The sequence below is a fragment of the Xyrauchen texanus genome, chromosome 39 (assembly GCF_025860055.1).
Source record: "Xyrauchen texanus isolate HMW12.3.18 chromosome 39, RBS_HiC_50CHRs, whole genome shotgun sequence".
NCBI classification, from domain to species: Eukaryota; Metazoa; Chordata; class Actinopteri; order Cypriniformes; family Catostomidae; genus Xyrauchen; species Xyrauchen texanus.
Window position 1 is genome coordinate 9,251,882 of NC_068314.1, and position 23,898 is coordinate 9,275,779.

At 39.7% G+C, this 23,898-nt stretch overlaps 1 protein-coding gene and 1 long non-coding RNA gene across 2 annotated transcripts in view; one reads left to right on the top strand and one right to left on the bottom strand.

Moving 5' to 3' along the window:
- Positions 1-23,898, bottom strand: part of mmp19 (matrix metallopeptidase 19) — a 269,832-nt gene that overhangs the window by 51,553 nt on the left and 194,381 nt on the right. The gene's annotated exons all lie outside the window — the stretch shown is intronic.
- On the top strand, positions 5,375-6,003 carry LOC127632756 (uncharacterized). The gene is made up of 3 exons (XR_007969134.1): positions 5,375-5,557; positions 5,754-5,845; positions 5,947-6,003. It is a non-coding gene; the product is annotated as an uncharacterized LOC127632756 (long non-coding RNA).

The window sequence follows — 23,898 nt, forward strand, 5'->3', positions numbered from 1 at the left end:
TGTTATTGACAGTATTATTATTATTATTATTATTATTATTATTAGATTACTCCAGTAGGAGGGAATCTATTGTTTTTGACATTATTATTATTATTATTAGATTCCTCTGGTAGGAGGAAATCTATTGTTATTGACAGTATTTTTATTATAATTATTAGATTCCTCCTGTAGGAGGGAATATATTGTTATTGACAGTATTGTTATTATTATTATTATTATTTTTATTATATTCCTCTGGTAAGAGGGAATCTATTGTTATTGACAGTATTATTACAATATTATTATTAGATTCCTCTGGTAGGAGGAAATCTATTGTTATTGACAGTATTATTAGATTCCTCCGGTAGGAGGGAATCTACTGTTATTGACAGTATTATTAGGGCCCAAGCACAAAGTGCGTAGGACCCTATTGTTTTCGTTAGGATTATTATTAGGGCCCAAGCACAAAGTGCGTAGGACCCTATTGTTTTCGTTAGGATTATTATTATTATTATTATTTATTTTTTACGACTATTGGGGCACTTTTGGGGCTCTTAACGTGCTCAAAAACTCTTGAAACTTTGCACACGGGTCAGAACCCGCGGCCATCAGGGCCGGGCTGAAGCTGGTACCCGGGCGTGGCAGGGGGGCTCGACAGCGCCCCCTGGAACAGGGTCTAAAAACTTGGTCTATAACTCAAACACGCTTGCATGTAATAATATGAAACTCGGTGCACGTATAGATCTCATCGTTTCATATATCCTTCATACTTTTACTTTTTACCCCAGACCAACAGGAAACCGTCTATTTAGGGTTGTTTGAAAACGCACGCAATGGAATTTGGAATACTCCTCCCAGAGAATTCCACCAATCGCCACCAAACTCGGTCAGCATGATGTCAAGACATTGAGCATGAAAAATTGCCGGCAGATTTTTGATATCTCTAACGGTTTGGCCGTGGCGAGGAAACGAAATGATGGCGCGAAAAGAGAAACAGGAAGTGTGTTATAACTTCTGCATACATTAATTGATCTCCATGAAACCGCAGCAGCGTGATCGCTGGAAGAAGCCGATCGCATGGATGTGACTATTGTCAGTCAAAGTTATAGCGCCACCAACTGGCAGAAGGAAGTGTGTCACTTTCAAAATGCTTTAAAATCACCCACTTATTGTTACACGATTTACTTCAAACTTTAGGTGTATAATGTAAACACATGGCAGATGTAGACATGTGAAAGAATTATTGATATCTTAAATACTGCTGTCGCGGCAACGCTTCAAACTCGAATATTCTTTTTTGATGCCTGGTGCAGGGGCTCAGTAGCGCCACCTTCAGACAAAAGTGGGGTATTGGTTTCATACTTTGACCTAGAGTCAGATATTTTGGTTTGAATGTGGAACACATTGCACAAGAACTTTGAAGCTCAAAAAAGCACATAAATGAAGCTTAAACAGCAAGGAACTGTGTTATAACTTCTGCATACATTACTTGATCTCGATGAAACTTAAGCAGTTTCTTCACTTGAAGAGGCCGGTCGCGTGGATGTGACTATTGTGAGTCAAAGTTATAGCGCCACCAACTGGCAGAAGGAAGTGTGTCACTTTCAAAATGCTTTGAAATCACCCCTTATGTCTCAATTGAACAAACAGTTGATAAAGAAATCGGTATCAATATATTGAATTATTAATTATTTCACTGATCAACTGTGATGTCCGGTTAAGATGAAAATAAACTATTACTCTGTCTAAGCGATTATCTTTCTGAAACACGTCACAAAAACTTACAGAAACGGATAACACAAACATGACGTTGGAAATATACACTTATCAGAATAGTTATATTAAACTTGTCTATTTCAGTTATAAAGCTGTCTCATATGTAATTTCTCCTTTAATTCTATAATATAACCACTAGATGGAGGTCTAAGCACATTTTCTGTATTCTCGTTGTTTTAACGTAAGAAGAACACTTGTACGTGTTGACTGTTGAGAACGGTGTTTGGAGATTTTAAAAGACGCGGACCAGACGGAAAAACAAGACATACTGCATCATTGCGTTCAATATTTTAACGAGGGCCACTCGTACGCTGTACACGGTGTAAGCATCAGCTTGAGGACTCTTCAAAATGTATATAGGTCTCAGTTCTGGATGGAGTTATTTGCAGACCTTAGAGATGCTGGATACTTCAACGGGAGTCGTGAGCGTCATTGCTTTGGTGATACAATAAAAAATACTCTACAAAAACAAAAAACAAAAAAAAAAAAACAGGGTTTCATGGGGTCTTAAAAAGTCTAAAATTTCAAAATCACAATTTAAGGCCTTAAAAAGTCTTAAATTTGCTGAAGTATTGTGTTCTAGGTCTTAAATAATTTTTAACAGGTCTTAATTTTCCTACGTCCATGTAAATCTCATTTAAATGCTCCCGCAGCGCTTTGGAATGTTTCTTTTTTTTTACTTCCGTGCTGTTGTAGTTTCTTATTTCGCCAATCCAAATATAATTTCGCTGTATTACGACTACAAAATAGACCAACATGCAACAGCCAGCTTTGAGCTTTCGTGTTATTGGCGCGAGTCTCTCGGATACAACAGAAAGACGTTAAACGGATTTTATTCAGCTATGAGGAAGTGCAAGTTTAGCGATACTTGGCTTGAAAAATCTGAATTTCGTGCTTGGTTAAAGCCAGTTGCAAATAACGCATTTGAAGCCTACTGCTTATGCAAGAAAGCTATTAAATTGGGAATGTTGGGTGTACGGGCGCTGGAGTGTCATTCAAAAAGTGAAAAACATCTAACTGCTGTCAAGGGTCTCCAGCAAACTACAGCCATCAGCCATTACGCGCTTTGGAATAGCGGATGATGACTAATTTCCAAAATCACGGGACCGTTCGTGCTGATGTTCGACGAAAGTCTTCATCGCACCACCAAAAAGAAACAGCTGGACCTGCACACCTCCGTGAAGTTGGCACCCCATAAAACGAAATAATCTCCAAAACTATGCCATTGGTTTGTGCTGATTTGTGCCGCAAAAACGAACGTTTGTGCTGTTTTGGTGTTTGAGATATTGAACATTATTTTTTTGGTTGTGTTACGTCACTCTCCACCCCATGTCGTTCAAATCGCTCTGAACCGGTGTCATTCGTTTGTGCTCGGTTTGTGCTGTTTTGTGCCGTTAAAAAAAACATTATATCTATTTTCCTTTCGCAGATATAGCAAATTTAATTCGGGAGCTGTGACGTCACTCTCCACCCCATTTCTTCTAAATCGCTACAACAACTGTGTCGTTCGTTTGTGCTTTCGGTTTGTGCTGTTTTGTGCCGTTAAAATTAACATTGTATCTATTTGCCTTTCGCAGATATAGCTAATTTAATTCGGGAGCTGTGACGTCACTCTCCACCCCATGTCGTTCAAATCGCTCTGAACCGGTGTCATTCGTTTGTGCTCGGTTTGTGCTGATTTGTGCCGCAAAAACGAACGTTTGTGCTGTTTTGGTGTTTGAGATATTGAACATTATTGTTTTGGTTGTGTTACGTCACTCTCCACCCCATGTCGTTCAAATCGCTCTGAACCGGTGTCATTCGTTTGTGCTCAGTTTGTGCTGTTTTGTGCCGTTAAAAAAAACATTATATCTATTTTCCTTTCGCAGATATAGCAAATTTAATTCGGGAGCTGTGACGTCACTCTCCACCCCATTTCTTCTAAATCGCACAACAACTGTGTCGTTCGTTTGTGCTCGGTTTGTGCTGTTTTGTGCCGTTAAAATTAACACTGTATCTATATCCCTCCTTTAGAAATAACAAATATAATTCGGGACAGTGACGTCACTCTCCACCCCACCTCATCTAAATCGCCCCAAAACGGTGCCTTTTGTTTGTGCTCGATTTGTGCCGTAGAAAGAACCATCATAAATTATTCCATTCTTCAGACATTTTTTTTTTATTGAATTTTAAGAATTACAATTTCAGTCAGGGGTACTCCATTCTTCAGACATCACAAAATCTTTGGAGGTGTAGTGACGTCACGCAAGCAAGCCGCGCTCTCCATCCATCTCGTCTACAAACCTGTCTGGTGCGTTTGTCCTCGCACATGGCCGCTTCTGTCATTGTCTTTTCTTCTTTAGATAAGGAAATGTTTTATTGCCAGTGACTTCATCAAGCTCAAGATTAAAAAACAGTATGTGATTGATTGACGCGTATCACTTGTTTAAAAATGCACGTTGCTTTTTGAAAACTTTGTAGCATGTCGGAACATTGCGCACGCCCTTCCGTTTGTTTGTGTTCTTGTCCGTCGCTTAATCTCCTTTGTTATATTATTATGTTTTTTATTCCAATCGAGCTTAATTTATCAGATGGAAGTTTAGGCTACTGTAGTTTGTTTTAAATGTGTAGGCTATTATCTTGGCCTTATCTAGGCCTATAATGCAGATGATAAAAAATAATCTGAGCATTTTATCTTTCTCTGAAGGAGGAAGTGAACCAAGGACAGGTGAGCAGTGTTTCTGTTTGTTTAGAATGTTTTTAAAGCAAATAATCTAGGACTGTTACTTGTTAGTTTGCTGTTCTTAGCTGGTTTAACATCTTCCCGGCTTTGACCAGTTTAGGATTCTGTCATTTCATACTAAACAAAGAAAGTCATAGAGATTGTATTAATTGTTGGGTGAAGTATTCATTTAATACCAGCAAACCACCTGGTTAATGTTTTTCTCTCTCTCACTCTCTCTCAGCTGAACAGACAACATCTTCCTGTGGAGAATTTACAAATATTTTTTAAAGAACCATAAAATAAGAGAACTACAAAAATGTTTTGACTTAATGTAAGAGAAGTGTTAAAATGAATAGATATGGGTACAAATAACATAACAAAACATTTACTAAAGAAAAATAGAACTTCTGTTCAAAAAATCATGGAACTGTTAAAACAGGCATAAAGTGAATAGAGATAATGTAGATTAACAACAATAGAAAAACAATATAGACCATTCTCTTATTGATTATGAACTAATTTCTGCAGAGACCAGTCCAAGAAATGCATTTATCAAAGGTTTTAGTCCTCCTTTGTGAACAACATGACATGGGGTTGTATTTTGGTTTTGGCTGAGACTGTTGTTACATGGTCACACAGGTCATCATATTTCTCCCAGGCAAAAGAGTTTCTTCGGCAGTAAGCCACGTAATGTCCAAGAGATTCCCTTGTTGGTCCTGGAATGAATGCAACAACCCTCGCAAAGTGAACAACTGATTGTCCAGCTCCATGTCGACAGGGATTTCAGACAGTGGATGGTTAGTATCCACACTTGTTTCAATACACAGTAGTTGTCCAGGTATGCATCTGTGTGTGACAGAGCCATTGCAGAGGAATTTCATTGATGGATCATCCTTAATTTTCCAGCTATCTGGACACTCTTGGGGTGATTTCAGTGGCTTCAGACACTTGGACCTGTTGAGGTGTAGCCCATCTTCCAGTGCTGCTTGGAGGCTTTTCAGTCCACCAGTTTGTAGAATATCTACGTTGACTGGTAGGAGATAGATGGTCCTTGAAGATTTTGTATTTCGGCTGCAGTATGGAGAAGAGCACTCAGCTGTAAGTGTTGCACTTGGCATTTGTTTCATTGTTGATGTGATAATGTTAGCAACATTGCAATCTGCATTGACCTGCCTCACACCTGATTTTAGGTGAACACACTGAAATGTATCCAATAGCATTTTTGCCCTCTTTGCATAAGCATCTTTTCCAACTCCTTTTGTGACTATGGTCTTTACCAAATCCAACATTTCAGTTTTCGAGTGCTCTTTGTCGAGATAATGACAGAATGATCCACTGTCACAGAATGCAGAGCAAAGGCACTGGCAAAAGGAATCAAAGGCACAGGTATTATTTACACTTACAAGCATTTTGTCAACCAAGATGGGCTTTTTAGCCTGGTAGTTGCCATTTTTCAAGACATTCATTTTTGTCTTTTTTCTTTTCAGGTTTATGTCTGCATGCAACCACTCAGAGCAAGGGGTCAGGTAGGACAGTCGCTTTTTGGAGGAACACCGAGGCCTTTCCAGTTTTCAACAGGGTCTTCCTCTACTAATTGTTGCTTAACCTCTGTGTCCTGCTCACTATGGGCAGTTTTTGTCTTCTGATTCTTTGTCTCAATGTCCTCTGTCTTCACCGGTGCAGAGGAAAGCCTCATGTTTCCCTCAAGAAACTCAAGGTGGCGTATGACAAAGCGGTCAATTCGGATGGGGAGGCTTTCATGTTTGAAAAGACCATGTTTTATGTTTTTAAATTCAGCCTCAACATTTGCAGAGGTTGCTGTGTTGTGTATGCTTTTGAAGTGCGGAACCATCACAGCTGTCCAAAGGGGTAGGTAGCATGCCATTCTTATTATATTTGGGACAAGCTCTGGAAGGAAATGAAGATTGTCTCTGTCACCATGATGTGCTGCAATCATCTTACTTTCTTCACAGATTTCTGTAACCCATGTTTTCAGATCTGTGTGTAGTGTCTCCTCAACTCCGGTCACCTCTGTTAAATGGTCGGTCTTCAGTGACACATGGCAAGACCCCTCTGCAAATCGTCTTTTCAATTGTGCTTTGCATGTTTCCGAGACAACAGGTAAACCTTTGTCATCGTTTCCTTCTGATTCACTGAAGGCAACAACTGCAATTGAATGAATGAGCTCCCTTGCATCTTCCAGTGTATCAGACTGTAAAAGTTGTGCCATGGCTCGTAGATAGAATTCTCTAACTCTGTTTCCTCTTTGTCTTAGACATTCCCACCGACTAATGAGCTTGATGCAGTGTGCAACATCTACTCTGATGAAGCAAGGTGGTAGCTTTGAGTCTTTGGGCTTCCTTGCCAGCACTCCAAAGCACTGATTGATGTATGTTTTCAGGTCTGGGTAAGGAGTGAAGGCCTTAACCAGTGCTCCAAGCAAAGCCAAGGAGAAATCACAGACCGCCTCTTTGGGCACAGCAGCACCTGCTCGTTGCCATTCCATGAGCCAGTTGGCAATAGAATTGATGGTGTGGCTCTCTGATAGCATTTGCACTACTGGAATATGATCTCCTGTGAACACAAAACTCCTTGATACAGGAAGACATGTCCAGAATTGCCACAGGGTCTACTCAGTCTTTTCACAACTGTACCTGTTGCATCAAAACTAACAAATGAGCCAGAGTACTTGGATTTCATTTGATACACTTGCATCTGAGATGGGGTCCAGTAATGGCAAAAAACCTATCAAGGCCTATGTCATGAATGCTTCCATTGTGGGGTACACTGTATTTTAGTAGATGCAATGACATGATTGGATCTTTGTCTCCAAGTTCTTTGTCACCCATCTCTTGTTTGGCTTTTCTTAATGTTGCCAGATTTGGCAGGTGGCTAGGCTCTGGGTCACCAACATTCATCAGTTTGTAAGCCTCAGCTGCTCGCCATATATGTGCTGGTTTTCGGCCTTCCCAGAGTTCTTTAGACACACGTGTTCTCAGATCTCCTGATAACTTCCGTTTTGCATTACCAGTATGGAGACTGTTATCAACATTGCGGATTATGCATTGAAGCACAACTGGTTCATTATCCACTGGCATGTTCTCTGCTTTTATAGACAATTGTGCGTCACACTCTGTGCAGTGCCCAATTATGTCTATGTAGTGAGATGTGTTATTTGGAAAAATTTTTGCCCTCCTGAATCTAAGAGTGCATGAGGTCTTGATATTTTTCCATATCTCCTCGTACAAAACGTGTGTCCATGCACCACGTTTCAGGATGGTGTATTCTCTTTTACATGTGTTGAGTGATTTGTCATTGTAATCAACCTTTTCAGGCCAGATTTCTACCCATTTCTGATGAGAGAGACTGATCTCAAATGTAATGTCGTAGCATTGACTTTGCTGATTTGTGTCTGCCATTGACACTGCTGAATGAAAATCTGCTAAGCTTTCTTGTGAGCTGTCACTGTTTGGACCTAGATCTGTGTCGATTTTGCATACCTCAAGGATTTGCCATATATTGTGCCTATTTGTCTTCACAATAGTATAAAGGTTCTTTGGTGAAACTTTATTTAGTTGTTTGCTTAAATCTGCCCACACCTTTTCTGTGGGAACTGCTATGTTTGTTCCTGTAATAATCTGTTCCTTTGCAGCACTGATGACTTTGATGATGTCATCACGTCCACAGGCTGGTTCCCTAGGCATCTGATCAAAACAGGAATTATTTTTAATGTAGTTTTTAATAAAGTAGTTCGGCCAAATTAACTAACTCATTACCAACAGGTTACATGCTTATTCATACCACGGTTATATATACACACACACACATTATATATATATATATATATATATATATATACAGTGAGGAAAATAAGTATTTGAACACCCTGCTATTTTGCAAGTTCTCCCACTTAGAAATCATGGAGGGGTCTGAAATTGTCATCGTATGTGCATGTCCATTGTGAGAGACATAATCTAAAAAAAAAATCCAGAAATCACAATGTATGATTTTTTAACTATTTATTTGTATGATACAGCTGCAAATAAGTATTTGAACACCTGAGAAAATCAATGTTAATATTTGGTACAGTAGCCTTTGTTTGCAATTAAACGTTTCCTGTAGTTTTTCACCAGGTTTGCACACACTGCAGGAGGGATTTTGGCCCACTCTTCCACACAGATCTTCTCTAGATCAGTCAGGTTTCTGGGCTGTCGCTGAGAAACACGGAGTTTGTGCTCCCTCCAAAGATTCTCTATTGGGTTTAGGTCTGGAGACTGGCTAGGCCACGCCAGAACCTTGATATGCTTCTTACAGAGCCACTCCTTGGTTATCCTGGCTGTGTGCTTCGGGTCATTGTCATGTTGGAAGACCCAGCCTCGACCCATCTTCAATGCTCTAACTGAGGGAAGGAGGTTGTTCCCCAAAATCTCGCAATACATGGCCCCGGTCATCCTCTCCTTAATGCAGTGCAGTCGCCCTGTCCCATGTGCAGAAAAACACCCCCAAAGCATGATGCTACCACCCCCATGCTTCACAGTAGGGATGGTATTCTTCTTCCTCCAAACACGGTTAGTGGAATTATGACCAAAAGTTCTATTTTGGTCTCATCTGACCACATGACTTTCTCCCATGACTCCTCTGGATCATCCAAATGGTCATTGGCAAACTTAAGACGGGCCTTGACATGTGCAGGTTTAAGCAGGGGAACCTTCCGTGCCATGCATGATTTCAAACCATGACGTCTTAGTGTATTACCAACATTAACCTTGGAAACGGTGGTCCCAGCTCTTTTCAGGTCATTGACCAGCTCCTTCCGTGTAGTTCGGGCTGATTTCTCACCTTTCTTAGGATCATTGAGACCCCACGAGGTGAGATCTTGCATGGAGCCCCAGTCCGAGGGAGATTGACAGTCATGTTTAGCTTCTTCCATTTTCTAATGATTGCTCCAACAGTGGACCTTTTTTCACCAAGCTGCTTGGCAATTTCCCGTAGCCCTTTCCAGCCTTGTGGAGGTGTACAATTTTGTCTCTAGTGTCTTTGGACAGCTCTTTGGTCTTGGCCATGTTAGTAGTTGGATTCTTACTGATTGTATGGGGTGGACAGGTGTCTTTATGACCTCAAACAGGTGCATCTAATTTAGGATAATAAATGGAGTGGAGGTGGACATTTTAAAGGCAGACTAACAGGTCTTTGAGGGTCAGAATTCTAGCTGATAGACAGGTGTTCAAATACTTATTTGCAACTGTATCATACAAATAAATAGTTAAAAAATCATATATTGTGTTTTCTGGATTTTTTTTTAGATTATGTCTCTCACAGTGGACATGCACCTACGATGACAATTTCAGACCCCTCCATGATTTCTAAGTGGGAGAACTTGCAAAATAGAAGGGTGTTCAAATACTTATTTTCCTCACTGTACATATATATATATATATATATATATATATATATATATATATATATATATATATGACCCTGGTTTGAATAAGCATGTAACCTGTTGGTAACAAGTATATTTATTTATTTATTTTATTACTTTCTTCCATGGAATCGAGATGTTGGGCAAAATGATAGGGAGTGACTTAGTACGCCATTCACTTAAACTGCATCTTTTTTTCCAAATCAGTTCAAGTAAATGATGGCTGAAATAAAAGCATGTGGGCTGTACAACATATATGTACTATAGTCCAATTGTTCTGAGGTCATTCAATTAGATTTACCTCAGAAAATCTTGTCATCCATCCTATATTGGTCGTGTTTAGATATTGCTACTTTTTTATGACTAGAGAATCCGTCATTTGGTGGCATTAAAGAACAGACTGAATTTTCAATATTTCAGTAAAAATCTCATCTCAAAGTCATTGTTTTCTGTTAATCTTTCATTCCAGTGATATGGATCACCAAGTCAATGAGTTCAGAAAAAGATTTACTAAGAATCCTTTTGTGAACTAAATCAACTAATTCATTACAAAAGAGCTCAAAGACAACACATTCTCCAATTATATGAAAAGTAGTGTAACACTTTATTTTACGGTGTTCGTGATACAGAGTAATTACTTAATTACATAGAAGTAGCCGTTATAATAACATGTAACTAAGTTATGGAACAGCCTGTACTTACAGATTGTAATTATGCACATGTAATAGGCAGCTACTGTTACACACATGTAACAAGCAGAGTTGGATAAGGTTTATAGATACACATGAAGTACACTTAAGTACATTCTTGATACACTTTATTTTACGTAGCTTATCCCTGTGTTATATTATGTAACTGCTATGTAATTAGGAAGCTACTGCATGTATTTAAGCTGTGAACTAGTGAGTTAATTCAAACTAAGGTGCATATGGATAAGGTAAGATGAAATGAAGTACACTTAAGTACAATCTTGATACGCTTTATTTTACGTTGCTTATACCTGTGTAATATTCTGTCATTTTAATGTAATTAAGAAGCTACTGCATGTATTTAAGCTGTGAACTAGTGTGAACAATCTTGATACACTTTATTTTATGCTACATACGTGTAATGCTACAGAACGTACAAAATTACCATGTGTAACTGCAGGATTTTCCTGACCTTAGTAGCCTAAGTACTTGTTGTTACATTGTGTAGTACTCAATACTTTGTTATATAATTACACTGTACCAAGTGTGTAACACGTATGTAACCGACTCTGCTTGTTACATGTGTGTAACAGTAGCTGCCTATTACATGTGCATAATTACAATCTGTAAGTACAGGCTGTTCCATAACATAGTTACATGTTAATTACATTTTGTAAAATGTTATTACAACGTCAACTACTAATTAATTAATTAATTACTCACAGACACCATAAAATAAAGTGTTACCAAAAGGAGCTGATAACTGAATAACTGAACTCGGCCAGTACAGGATGGGTGACAATCTTTTCTGTGAATCAGTTACATTTTTGTCTGTTCACAATGTGAAGTTAATTATATGACTTCAGAGGATTAAATGGAACACATATGCCACTTGTATATTGCTTTTTGTCATTTCCTCTGCATAACATCAAGCTTTTTGCCATGAAATGTACATTGCTGTACATATCTTAACTAATAACTTAGGTCTACTCTTATTAATGTGACAAATTGAGGATCATTTGGACATGATACATTTACCTGATTGCCCAAAATTTATAAAAAGTCTCAAATTTTTGATGTGTCTGTCAATTTCTTATTTGATCAAATTATCCTGTAAATTGTGTTGACCTGCACACATGATTTTAGTACTTTTTTAGTATTTTATCTCAGAGCACATGCTTACCTTTTTCACAGCCAGATACCTTTTCCTGTTTTGTTTTCCCACTATGCAGTGCTTAGGGTAAACAAATGTTTTTAAGGGGCAGAAAGACTTTAAATGTCTGTAAACTGAAGTATTCCGAAAACTTAAGACAGTACACAACTTTTTTTTTTTTTTATTGGACAAAATCAAAGCATCAGTCACACGTAGCCTTGAGCCAGAGTGTTGACAGTACATTAGGCCTACATATAGTGCATTGGTGATTTTATAAAGACCAAATGTCAATATCTAGCACAAATCTAAACTAAAACATTTCAGTAGGCTATCTAAAGAAGAAAAGACAATGACAGAAGCGGCCATGTGCGAGGACAAACGCACCAGACAGGTTTGTAGACGAGATGGATGGAGAGCGCGGCTTGCTTGCGTGACGTCACTACACCTCCAAAGATTTTGTGATGTCTGAAGAATGGAGTACCCCTGACTGAAATTGTAATTCTTAAAATTCAATAAAAAAAAAATGTCTGAAGAATGGAATAATTTATGATGGTTCTTTCTACGGCACAAATCGAGCACAAACAAAAGGCACCGTTTTGGGGCGATTTAGATGAGGTGGGGTGGAGAGTGACGTCACTGTCCCGAATTATATTTGTTATTTCTAAAGGAGGGATATAGATACAGTGTTAATTTTAACGGCACAAAACAGCACAAACCGAGCACAACGAACGACACAGTTGTTGTGCGATTTAGAAGAAATGGGGTGGAGAGTGACGTCACAGCTCCCGAATTAAATTTGCTATATCTGCGAAAGGAAAATAGATATAATGTTTTTTTTAACGGCACAAAACAGCACAAACTGAGCACAAACGAATGACACCGGTTCAGAGCGATTTGAACGACATGGGGTGGAGAGTGACGTCACAGCTCCCGAATTAAATTAGCTATATCTGCGAAAGGCAAATAGATACAATGTTAATTTTAACGGCACAAAACAGCACAAACCGAGCACAAACGAACGACACAGTTGTTGTGCGATTTAGAAGAAATGGGGTGGAGAGTGACGTCACAGCTCCCGAATAAAATTTGCTATATCTGCGAAAGGAAAATAGATATAATGTTTTTTTTAACGGCACAAAACAGCACAAACCGAGCACAAACGAATGACACCGGTTCAGAGCGATTTGAACGACATGGGGTGGAGAGTGACGTAACACAACCAAAACAATAATGTTCAATATCTCAAACACCAAAACAGCACAAACGTTCGTTTTTTGCGGCACAAATCAGCACAAACCGAGCACAAACGAATGACACCGGTTCAGAGCGATTTGAACGACATGGGGTGGAGAGTGACGTCACAGCTCCCGAATTAAATTAGCTATATCTGCGAAAGGCAAATAGATACAATGTTAATTTTAACGGCACAAAACAGCACAAACCGAGCACAAACGAACGACACAGTTGTTGTGCGATTTAGAAGAAATGGGGTGGAGAGTGACGTCACAGCTCCCGAATTAAATTTGCTATATCTGCGAAAGGAAAATAGATATAATGTTTTTTTAACGGCACAAAACAGCACAAACCGAGCACAAACGAATGACACCGGTTCAGAGCGATTTGAACGACATGGGGTGGAGAGTGACGTAACACAACCAAAAAAATAATGTTCAATATCTCAAACACCAAAACAGCACAAACGTTCGTTTTTGCGGCACAAATCAGCACAAACGCAGCACAAACCAATGGCATAGTTTTGGAGATTATTTCGTTTTATGGGGTGCCAACTTCACGGAGGTGACCTGCACGTACGTTTTTCGTCTGCTGCGAATGGGTCGAGACTGCAATAAATAAAAATAAAAAGGAATAGGCTACAATGAATGATCTATGGCAGGGCTAGTATAATGGTGGCCCCCAGATCATCTTTATCTGGCCCTCCAACAGTTTTTTTTATTTTTAAAAACCCTCACAATCTGATATCAAAGTGCCCTCTCAGCAAAGGTTTAGCGCGTTCATAGGTAACCGCATTCATCGGTGAGTTTAACAACGCTCATTGTGGGTACAACACCATTCATCGGTGAGTTCATTTATAATGAACAACGCGTTATGGTTATTGTGTTATTAAAAACTGTGTACGCAGGTGTTACAGTTAACATGGTAACACTAAGTTACACCTGGTTTACTTGTATGTTACTGATTAAGAAGTAATGTAAAAAAAAAACAGTTATAACTGCATGAAGATGAATGGTAACACAATACTGGCAAAATACTGTTTACATCTTGCAAATGCATATGATTCAAGACTAGAATTCCCCCAGAACGGAGGGAGGGGCGGGGTGACCAAACCTCATTATCATTTAAAGTCATATGCACTGAAACGGCGTGCTGAAAACGGAGCTGTTTTTCAGCAGTTAAAATTAGTGTTTTCTTAAAATACTAATGAGAATTTTTAATAAAAGTATATTACAAAGTTTTCATTTAGACCCTAAAGATTCATATTAACTTGTACAAAAATGGCATTATATGACCCCTTTAAGGTTACAAATACACACACACACACACACACACACACACACTCCATCATTGCAATCTTGACATTGCAGCCTGTTCATTATAGCCGCAATAAAATATAATAATAAAATAGTAAACCTACCATATAAAAATTACTCTGTTTAAATAGTCAGTAGTACAATTCAGTATCATTCACAGTAAGCACCGCTCCACTGTGATGTTTCCAAGCATATTTTTAGCATGTAAAGAGGATGATTTTCTACGTCGGTATTGCAGCGTGAGTAAAGTACAAAGCCTATAATAACTGGCAGAAGGCAGTAAGAGAAACAGGAAGTCTGTTATAACTTCTGCATACATTAATTGATCTCGACGAAACTTCAGCAGTGTGTTCGCTGTAAGAGGCCGATCGCATGGATGTTGCTATTGTGAATCAGTTATAGCGCCACCAACTGGCAGAAGGAAGTGTGTCACTTTCAAAATGCTTTTAAATCACCCCCTTATGTCTCAAGTGAACAAACAGACCAACAGAAAGTCAGATATTTTGGTTTGAATGTGGATTTCTTGGAATTTGCACACATCTTCTCGACGGTCGAAGCGAGCTTACGTTATTGCCCGTCGTGCGCGGCGACCCTAAAGGCCCAGGGGTGGCGGTGCCACCGGCTTGGGCCCGTCATCGCTGCTCGCAGCTTTAATTATTATTATTATTATTATTATTATTATTATTATTATTATTAGGGCCCAAGCCTTGAAAAGGCAAGGCCCTATTGTTTTCGTTAGGATGACTATGATTATTATTTTTTTTACGACTATTGGGGCACTTTTGGGGCTCTTAACGTGCTCGAAAACTCTTGAAACTTTGCACACGGGTCAGAACCCGCGGCCATTAGGGCCAGGCTGAAGCTGGTACCGGGGCGTGGCAGGGGGGCTCGACGGCGCCCCCTGGAATGGGGTCCGAAAACTTGGTCCATAAATCAAACACGCTTGCATGTAATAATATGAAACTTGGTACACATATAGATCTCATCGTTTCATATATCCTTCATACTTTTACTTTTTACCTCAGCCCAACAGGAAATCGTCTATTTAGGGTTGTTTGGAAAAGGCATGCAATGGAATTTGAAATACTCCTCCTAGAGAATTCCACCAATCGCCACGAAACTCGGTCAGCATGAAGTCAAGACATTGAGGATGAAAAATTGCCGGCGGATTTTTGATATCTCAAACAGTTTGGCCGTGGCGAGGAAACGAAATGATGGCGCGAAAAGAGAAACAGGAAGTGTGTTATAACTTCTGCATACATTAATTGATCTCGATGAAACTTCAGCAGTTTGTTCGCTGTAAGAGCCCGATCGCATGGATGTGACTATTGTGAGTCAAAGTTATAGCGCCACCAACTGGCAGAAGGAAGTGTGTCACTTTCAAACTGCTTTGAAATCACCCTCTTATTTTTACCCGATTTACTTAAAACTTTTGGTGTGTAATGTAAACACACGGCAGATGTAGACATGTTAAAGGATTATTGATATCTTGGATACTGTTGCAGTGGCAATGCTTCAAACTCGAATATTCTTTTTTGATGCTTTTTAGACTCTTAGCATACTTGAAATTGCATGAAACTCGACAGACACATCACATTTATTAGCCAGTAGACATGTGCAAAGTTTCAGAAACGGGCGTGGTGCAGGGGCTCAGTAGCGCCACCTTTTGACAAAAGTGAGGGGGTTGGTTTTATACTTTAACCCACAGTCACAAAACTCAGTAATTATATTGTTCTCATCGAGCCGGACAACTTTCTAATTTACAGTCATTAGCTCAGACCAACAGAAAGTCAGATATTTTGGTTTGAATGTGGATTTTTTGGAGAATTTTCTCTGCCTCTCCCACTGACCCTACGTCTCTCTGTGTCTGGGGGAGGGGCTGATTTTGCTGATGAGTGAAATGCTTTTATTTTTGTTTTTCAAGGTTTTGGGGCCCTTAACGTGCTCAAAAACTCTTGAAACTTTGCACACGGGTCGGAACCCGCGGCCATCAGGGCCGGGCCGAAGATGGTACCCGGGCGTGGCAGGGGGCTCGACAGCGCACCCTGGAATGGGATTCAAACACTTGTCCAGTATATCAAACATGCTTGCATGTAATAATATGAAACTTCGGTACACTTGTAGATCACATCGGGCCGAACAACTTTCGTGCTCTAAGTTTTACGCCAGCCCAACAGGAAGTCGGCTATTATGGGTTGTTTGGAAACACATGCTCTGGAATTATATATATTTCTCCTAGAGAATGAATCCAATCGCCACCAAACTCGGTCGGCATGAAGTCAAGACATTGAGGATGCTACATTCGGACGGATTTTTGATATCTCGAACGGTTTGGCCGTGGCGAGGAAATTGATTTATGACTAAAAAGGACACATGAAGTGTGTTATAACTTAGTTAGTTCTATCTACAGTTACAAAACTCGGCGTGTATATTGTTCTCGTCGAGCTGAACAACTTTCTAATTTACAGTCATTAGCTCCGACCAACAGAAAGTCAGATATTGTGGTTTGAATGTGGATTTCTCTGAATTTTTCTCTCTCTGACAGACAGACCTGCGATTCTGTGTGTGTGTGTGTGTGTGTGTGTGTGTGTGTGTGTGTGTGGGGAGGGAGGGAGGGAGGGAGGGAGGGGAGGGAGAGGGGTTTTCTCTGTTGGGTGAGATTTGCATTAAGATATTGTTTTTCAAGGTTTCGGGACTTTTGGGGCCCTTAACGTGCTCAAAAACTCTTGAAACTTTGCACACGGGTCAGAACCCACGGCCATCGGGGCCGGGCTAAAGCTGGTACCCGGCGTGGCAGGGGGCTCGACAGCGCCCCTTGAACGGGGTCTGAAAACTTGGTCCATATATCAAACATGCTTGCATGTAATAATATGAAACTTGGAACACTTCTAGATCTCATCGGGCCGAACAACTTTCGTGCTCTAAGTTTTACGCCAGCCCAACAGGAAGTCAGCTATTATAGGTTGTTTGGAAACACATGCTCTGGAATTATATATATTCCTCCTAGAGAATTAATCCAATCGCCACCAAACTCGGTCAGCATGAAGTCAAGACATTGAGGATGCTACATTGCGGATGGATTTTTGATATCTCCAACGTTTTGGCCGTGGCGAGGAAATTAATTTATGAATAAAAAGGACAGCATAATAATGGGAGCATAAAAGCAATCCATACGACTCCATTGGTATAATTCATAATTCCCACAGTGTACTTGCTTGTTATATTAGCTACTACAAAATATATAAATACATTTACTATCTTAACTTTAATGATCTACTTAACATAATGATAAATAATTGTAAAATATGATATTGTATGCTATGTATTGTGAATACACCCATGTTAAACATAAAAATGTACTTCCATTGCATATCATAGGAACACATAAGCGTAAATTATAATTACATTAATAAACCTGTACAAAGACCTCCAGATAAATACTGGCCTTCTGGATTAACACATTTAAGTGCTGCAAAAGATATTGGCCTATGACATCCTATGACATTAAAAATTATTCTACATTTGAATTACCTCATAGATGTGACTATTGTGGTTCACGGTCATAGGCCCTGTCCCAAATGGCACACTTCATATGAATTTTCAGTCTTGTGTACTTATTTCATGTGTCCATTAACTCCATGAGACCGTAGGGTGTCTCATTTTTCATTTTAGGTATCAGAAGGGTGCTCACGCATACTTTGTGGTTGATATGTGCCCTCGATGCGCACTTTTGCAGAGCCCACACTGATGCAAGGTCTACAGCACACATCTTCTCGACAGTCAAAGCGAGGTTACGTTATTGCCCATCGTGCACAGCAACCCTAAAGGCACGGGGGTGGCGGTGCCACCGGCTTGGGCCCGCCATCGCTGCTTGCAGCTATATTTGTTATTATTATTATTATTATTATTATTATTTTTTTTACGACTTACGGGGCACTTTTGGGGCTCTTAACATGCTCAAAAACTCTTGAAACTTTGCACACGGGTCAGAACCTGCGGTCATTAGGGCCGGGCTGAAGCTGGTACCCGGGCGTGGCAGGGGGGCTCGACAGCGCCCCCTGGAACAGGGTCCGAAAACTTGGTCTATAACTCAAACACGCTTGCATGTAATAATATGAAACTGGGTACACATATAGATCTCATTGTTTCATATATCCTTCATACTTTTACTTTTTACCCCAGACCAACAGGAAACCGTCTATTTAGGGTTGTTTGAAAACGCACGCAATGGAATTTGGAATACTCCTCCCAGAGAATTCCACCAATCGCCACCAATCTCGGTCAGCATGATGTCAAGACATTGAGCATGAAAAATTGCCGGCAGATTTTTGATATCTCTAACGGTTTGGCCGTGGCGAGGAAACGAAATGATGGCGAGAAACGAGAAACAGTCAGAGTGTTATAACTTCTGCATACATTAATTGATCTCTATGAAACTTCAGCGGTGTGTTCGCTGTAAGAGGCCGATCGCATGGATGTGACTATTGTGAGTCAAAGTTATAGCGCCACCAACTGGCAGAAGGAAGTGTGTCACTTTCAAAATGCTTTGAAATCACCCCCTTATGTCTCAATTGAACAAACAGTTGATAAAGAAATCGGTATCAATATATTAAATTATTGCATTGATCAACTGTGATGTCCGGTTAAGATGAAAATAAACTATTACTCTGTCTAAGCGATTATCTTTCTGAAACACGTCACAAAAACTTACAGAAACGGATAACACAAACATGATGTTGGAAATATACACTTATCAGAATAGTTATATTAAACTTTAGTCTATTTCAGTTAAAGCCATTTCAGTTATAAAGCTGTCTCATATGTAATTTCTCCTTTAATTCTATAATATAACCACTAGGTGGAGGTCTAAGCACATTTTCTGTATTCTCGTTGTTTTAACGTAAGAAGAAGACTTGTACGTGTTGACTGTTGAGAACGGTGTTTGGAGTTTTTAAAAGACGCGGACCAGACGGAAAAACAAGACGTACTGCATCATTGCGTTCAATATTTTAACGAGGGCCACTCGTACGCTGTACACGGTGTAAACATCAGCTTGAGGACTCTTAAAAATGTATATACGTCTCAGTTCTGGATGGAGTTATTTGCAGACCTCAGAGATGCTGGATACTTCAACGGGAGTCGTGAGCGTCATTGCTTTAGTGATTTTACTCAGAACAGGGTTTCCGCGGGGTCTTAAAAAGTCTAAAATTTCAAAATCACAATTTAAGGCCTTAAAAAGTCTTAAATTTGCTGAAGTATTGTGTTCTAGGTCTTAAATAATTTTTAACAGGTCTTAATTTTCCTACGTCCATGTAAAACTCATTTAAATGCTCCTGCAGCTTTGGAATGTTTTTTTTTTAATTCCGTGGTGTTGTAGTTTCTTTTTCAGCTAGTCCAAATATAATTCGCTGTATTATGACTACAAAATAGACCAACATGCAACAGCCAATCAGCTTTGAGCTTTCGTGTTATTGGCGCGAGTCTCTCGGATACCACAGAAAGACGTTAAACGGATTTTATTCAGCTATGAGGAAGTGCAAGTTTAGCGATACTTGGCTTGAAAAATCTGAATTTCGTGCTTGGTTAAAGCCAGTTGCAAATAACGCATTTGAAGCCTACTGCTTATGCAAGAAAGCTATTAAATTGGGAATGTTGGGTGTACGGGCGCTGGAGTCTCATTCAAAAAGTGAAAAACATCTAACTGCTGTGAAGGGTCTCCAGCAAACGACAGCCATCAGCCATTACGCGCTTTGGAATAGCGGATGATGACTAATTTCCAAAATCACGGGACCGTTCGGTGCTGATGTTCGACGAAAGTCTTAATCGCACCACCAAAACGAAACAGCTGGACCTGCACGTACGTTTTTGGGAGGGCGGGCAGGTGCAGTCAAGATACCTGGGATCCCAGTTCATGGGTCAAGCAACTGCCGAGGACTTAATGAAACATGTGAAAGTAAGTAAATGTTTTATTTTAGCAAATAAATAAATTTGAGCTAAAATTATTTTAGCTGTTACGACTTTGTTTATAGATTATTATTTTTTCATTAGCAAAAGGGTGATTAGAGTGGTATTTTCTGTTGAGAACTCTGTTGCACCCTGTTGACTTAAATGGGCGCGTTCTCTTGAATTGCTTAGTTACCAATGATCGCGGCGTTAACTCGACAATCGACTACTGTGGACTTCGACCGAAAACAGGAAGGCCCTGTCCCAATATGCACACTATGCCCTAAGGCCTTCCTCGAAGTGGACACTTGTTGAAAGTGCACTTAGCGGAGTAAGTGCGCAAGGGCCCAGCTGTGAAAAGCAGAATTGGGACAGTTTTGCACACGTCACTATCTACGTCACTTCTGTTGTGATCAGGAGAGCAAACATAACGTGCAGGGTAGTCCGATAGACTTCTATATATCTCTGAACCGGAGCCTGTAGCGTTGAAATTTGACGTCTTGGGTAAACTCACCGCAATGGTCTGCTGCGAATGGGTCGAGACTGCAATAAATAAAAATAAAAAGGAATAGGCTACAATAAATGATCTATGGCAGGGCTAGTATAATGGTGGCCCCCAGATCATCTTTATCTGGCCCTCCAACAGTTTTTTTATGTTTAAAAACCCTCACAATCTGATATCAAAGTGCCCTCTCAGCAAAGGTTTAGCGCGTTCATAGGCAACCGCATTCCTCTGTGAGTTTAACAACGCTCATTGTGGCGTACAACCCCATTCATCGGTGAGTTTAACAACGCTCAACTGCAGGTAAAGCGGCATTCGGAGGTGAGTTTAACCAAAACAACGCTAAACTGCATGTGGCTAATGTTTACACTCAGGGTACATTACGGCATGTTTTCCATAACGTTACGACGTTCTCAATATAATTCATAATCCCACGTTTATAATGATCAACGCGTTATGGTTATTGTGTTATTAAAAACTGTGTACGCAGGTGTTACAGTTAACATGGTAACACTAAGTTACACCTGGTTTACTTGTATGTTACTGATTAAGAAGTAATGTCAAAAAACAGTTATAACTGCATGAAGATGAATGGTAACACAATACTGGCAAAATACTGTTTACATCTTGCAAATGCATATGATTCAAGACTAGAATTCCCCCAGAACGGAGGGAGGGGCGGGGTGACCAAACCTCATTATCATTTAAAGTCATATGCACTGAAACGGCGCGCTGAAAACGGAGCTGTTTTTGAGCAGTTAAAATTAGTGTTTTCTTAAAATACTAATGAGAATTTTTAATAAAAGTATATTACAAAGTTTTCATTTAGACCCTAAAGATTCATATTAACTTGTACAAAAATGGCATTATATGACACCTTTAAGGTTACAAATACACACACACACACACACACACACGCCATCATTGCAATCTTGACATTGCAGCCTGTTCATTATAGCCGCAATAAAATATAATAATAAAATAGTAAACCTACCATATAAAAATTACTCTGTTTAAATAGTCAGTAGTACAATTCGTATCATTCACAGTAAGCACCGCTCCACTGTGATGTCTCCAAGCATATTTTTGCGCATGTAAAGAGGATGATTTTCTACATCGGTATTGGAGCGTGAGTAAAGTACAAAGCCTATAGTAACTGGCAGAAGGCAGTAAGAGAAACAGGAAGTCTGTTATAACTTCTGCATACATTAATTGATCTCGACGAAACTTCAGCAGTGTGTTCGCTGTAAGAGGCCGATCGCATGGATGTTGCTATTGTGAGTCAGTTATAGCGCCACCAACTGGCAGAAGGAAGTGTGTCACTTTCAAAATGATTTTAAATCACCCCCTTATGTCTCAATTGAACAAACAGTTGATAAAGAAATCGGTATCAATATATTGAATTATGAATTATTGCATTGATCAACTGTGATGTCCAGTTTAGATGAAAATAAACTATTACTCTGTCTAAGCGATTATCTTTTTGAAACACGTCACAAAAACTTACAGAAACGGATAATACAAACATGATGTTGGAAATATACACTTATCAGAATAGTTATATTAAACTTGTCTATTTCAGTTAAAGCCATTTCAGTTATAAAGCTGTCTCATGTAATTTCTCCTTTAATTCTATAATATAACCACTAGGTGGAGGTCTAAGCACATTTTCTGTATTCTCGTTGTTTTAACGTAAGAAGAAGACTTGTATGTGTTGACTGTTGAGAACGGTGTTTGGAGTTTTTAAAAGACGCGGACCAGACGGAAAAACAAGACGTACTGCATCATTGCGTTCAATATTTTAACGAGGGCCACTCGTACGCTGTACACGGTGTAAACATCAGCTTGAGGACTCTTAAAAATGTATATACGTCTCAGTTCTGGATGGAGTTATTTGCAGACCTTAGAGATGCTGGATACTTCAACGGGAGTCGTGAGCGTCATTGCTTTGGTGATTTTACTCAGAACAGGGTTTCCGCGTGGTCTTAAAAAGTCTTAAAAAGTCTAAAATTTCAAAATCACAATTTAAGGCCTTAAAAAGTCTTAAATTTGCTGAAGTATTGTGTTCTAGGTCTTAAATAATTTTTAACAGGTCTTAATTTTCCTACGTCCATGTAAAACTCATTTAAATGCTCCCTAGCGCTTTGGAATGTTTTTTTTTTTTAATTCCGTGGTGTTGTAGTTTCTTTTTTCGCTAGTCCAAATATAATTCGCTGGATTATGACTACAAAATAGACCAACATGCAACAGCCAATCAGCTTTGAGCTTTCGTGTTATTGGCGCGAGTCTCTCGGATACCACAGAAAGACGTTAAACGGATTTTATTCAGCTATGAGGAAGTGCAAGTTTAGCGATACTTGGCTTGAAAAATCTCAATTTCGTGCTTGGTTAAAGCCAGTTGCAAATAACGCATTTGAAGCCTACTGCTTATGCAAGAAAGCTATTAAATTGGGAATGTTGGGTGTACGGGCGCTGGAGTCTCATTCAAAAAGTGAAAAACATCTAACTGCTGTGAAGGGTCTCCAGCAAGCGACAGCCATCAGCCATTACGCGCTTTGGAATAGCGGATGATGACTAATTTCCAAAATCACGGGACCGTTACGTGCTGATGTTCGACGAAAGTCTTAATCGCACCACCAAAACGAAACAGCTGGACCTGCACGTACGTTTTTGGGAGGGCGGGCAGGTGCAGTCAAGATACCTGGGATCCCAGTTCATGGGTCAAGCAACTGCCGAGGACTTAATGAAACATGTGAAAGTAAGTAAATGTTTTATTTTAGCAAATAAATAAATTTGAGCTAAAATTATTTTAGCTGTTACGACTTTGTTTATAGATTATTATTTTTTCATTAGCAAAAGGGTGATTAGAGTGGTATTTTCTGTTGAGAACTCTGTTGCACCCTGTTGACTTAAATGGGGCGCGTTCTCTTGAATTGCTTAGTTACCAATGATCGCAGCGTTAACTCGACAATCGACTACTGTGGACTTCGACCGAAAACAGGAAGGCCCTGTCCCAATATGCACACTATGCCCTAAGGCCTTCCTCGAAGTGGACACTTGTTGAAAGTGCACTTAGCGGAGTAAGTGCGCAAGGGCCCGAAGCTGTGAAAAGCAGAATTGGGACAGTTTTGCACTACGTCACTATCTACGTCACTTCTGTTGTGATCAGGAGAGCAAACAT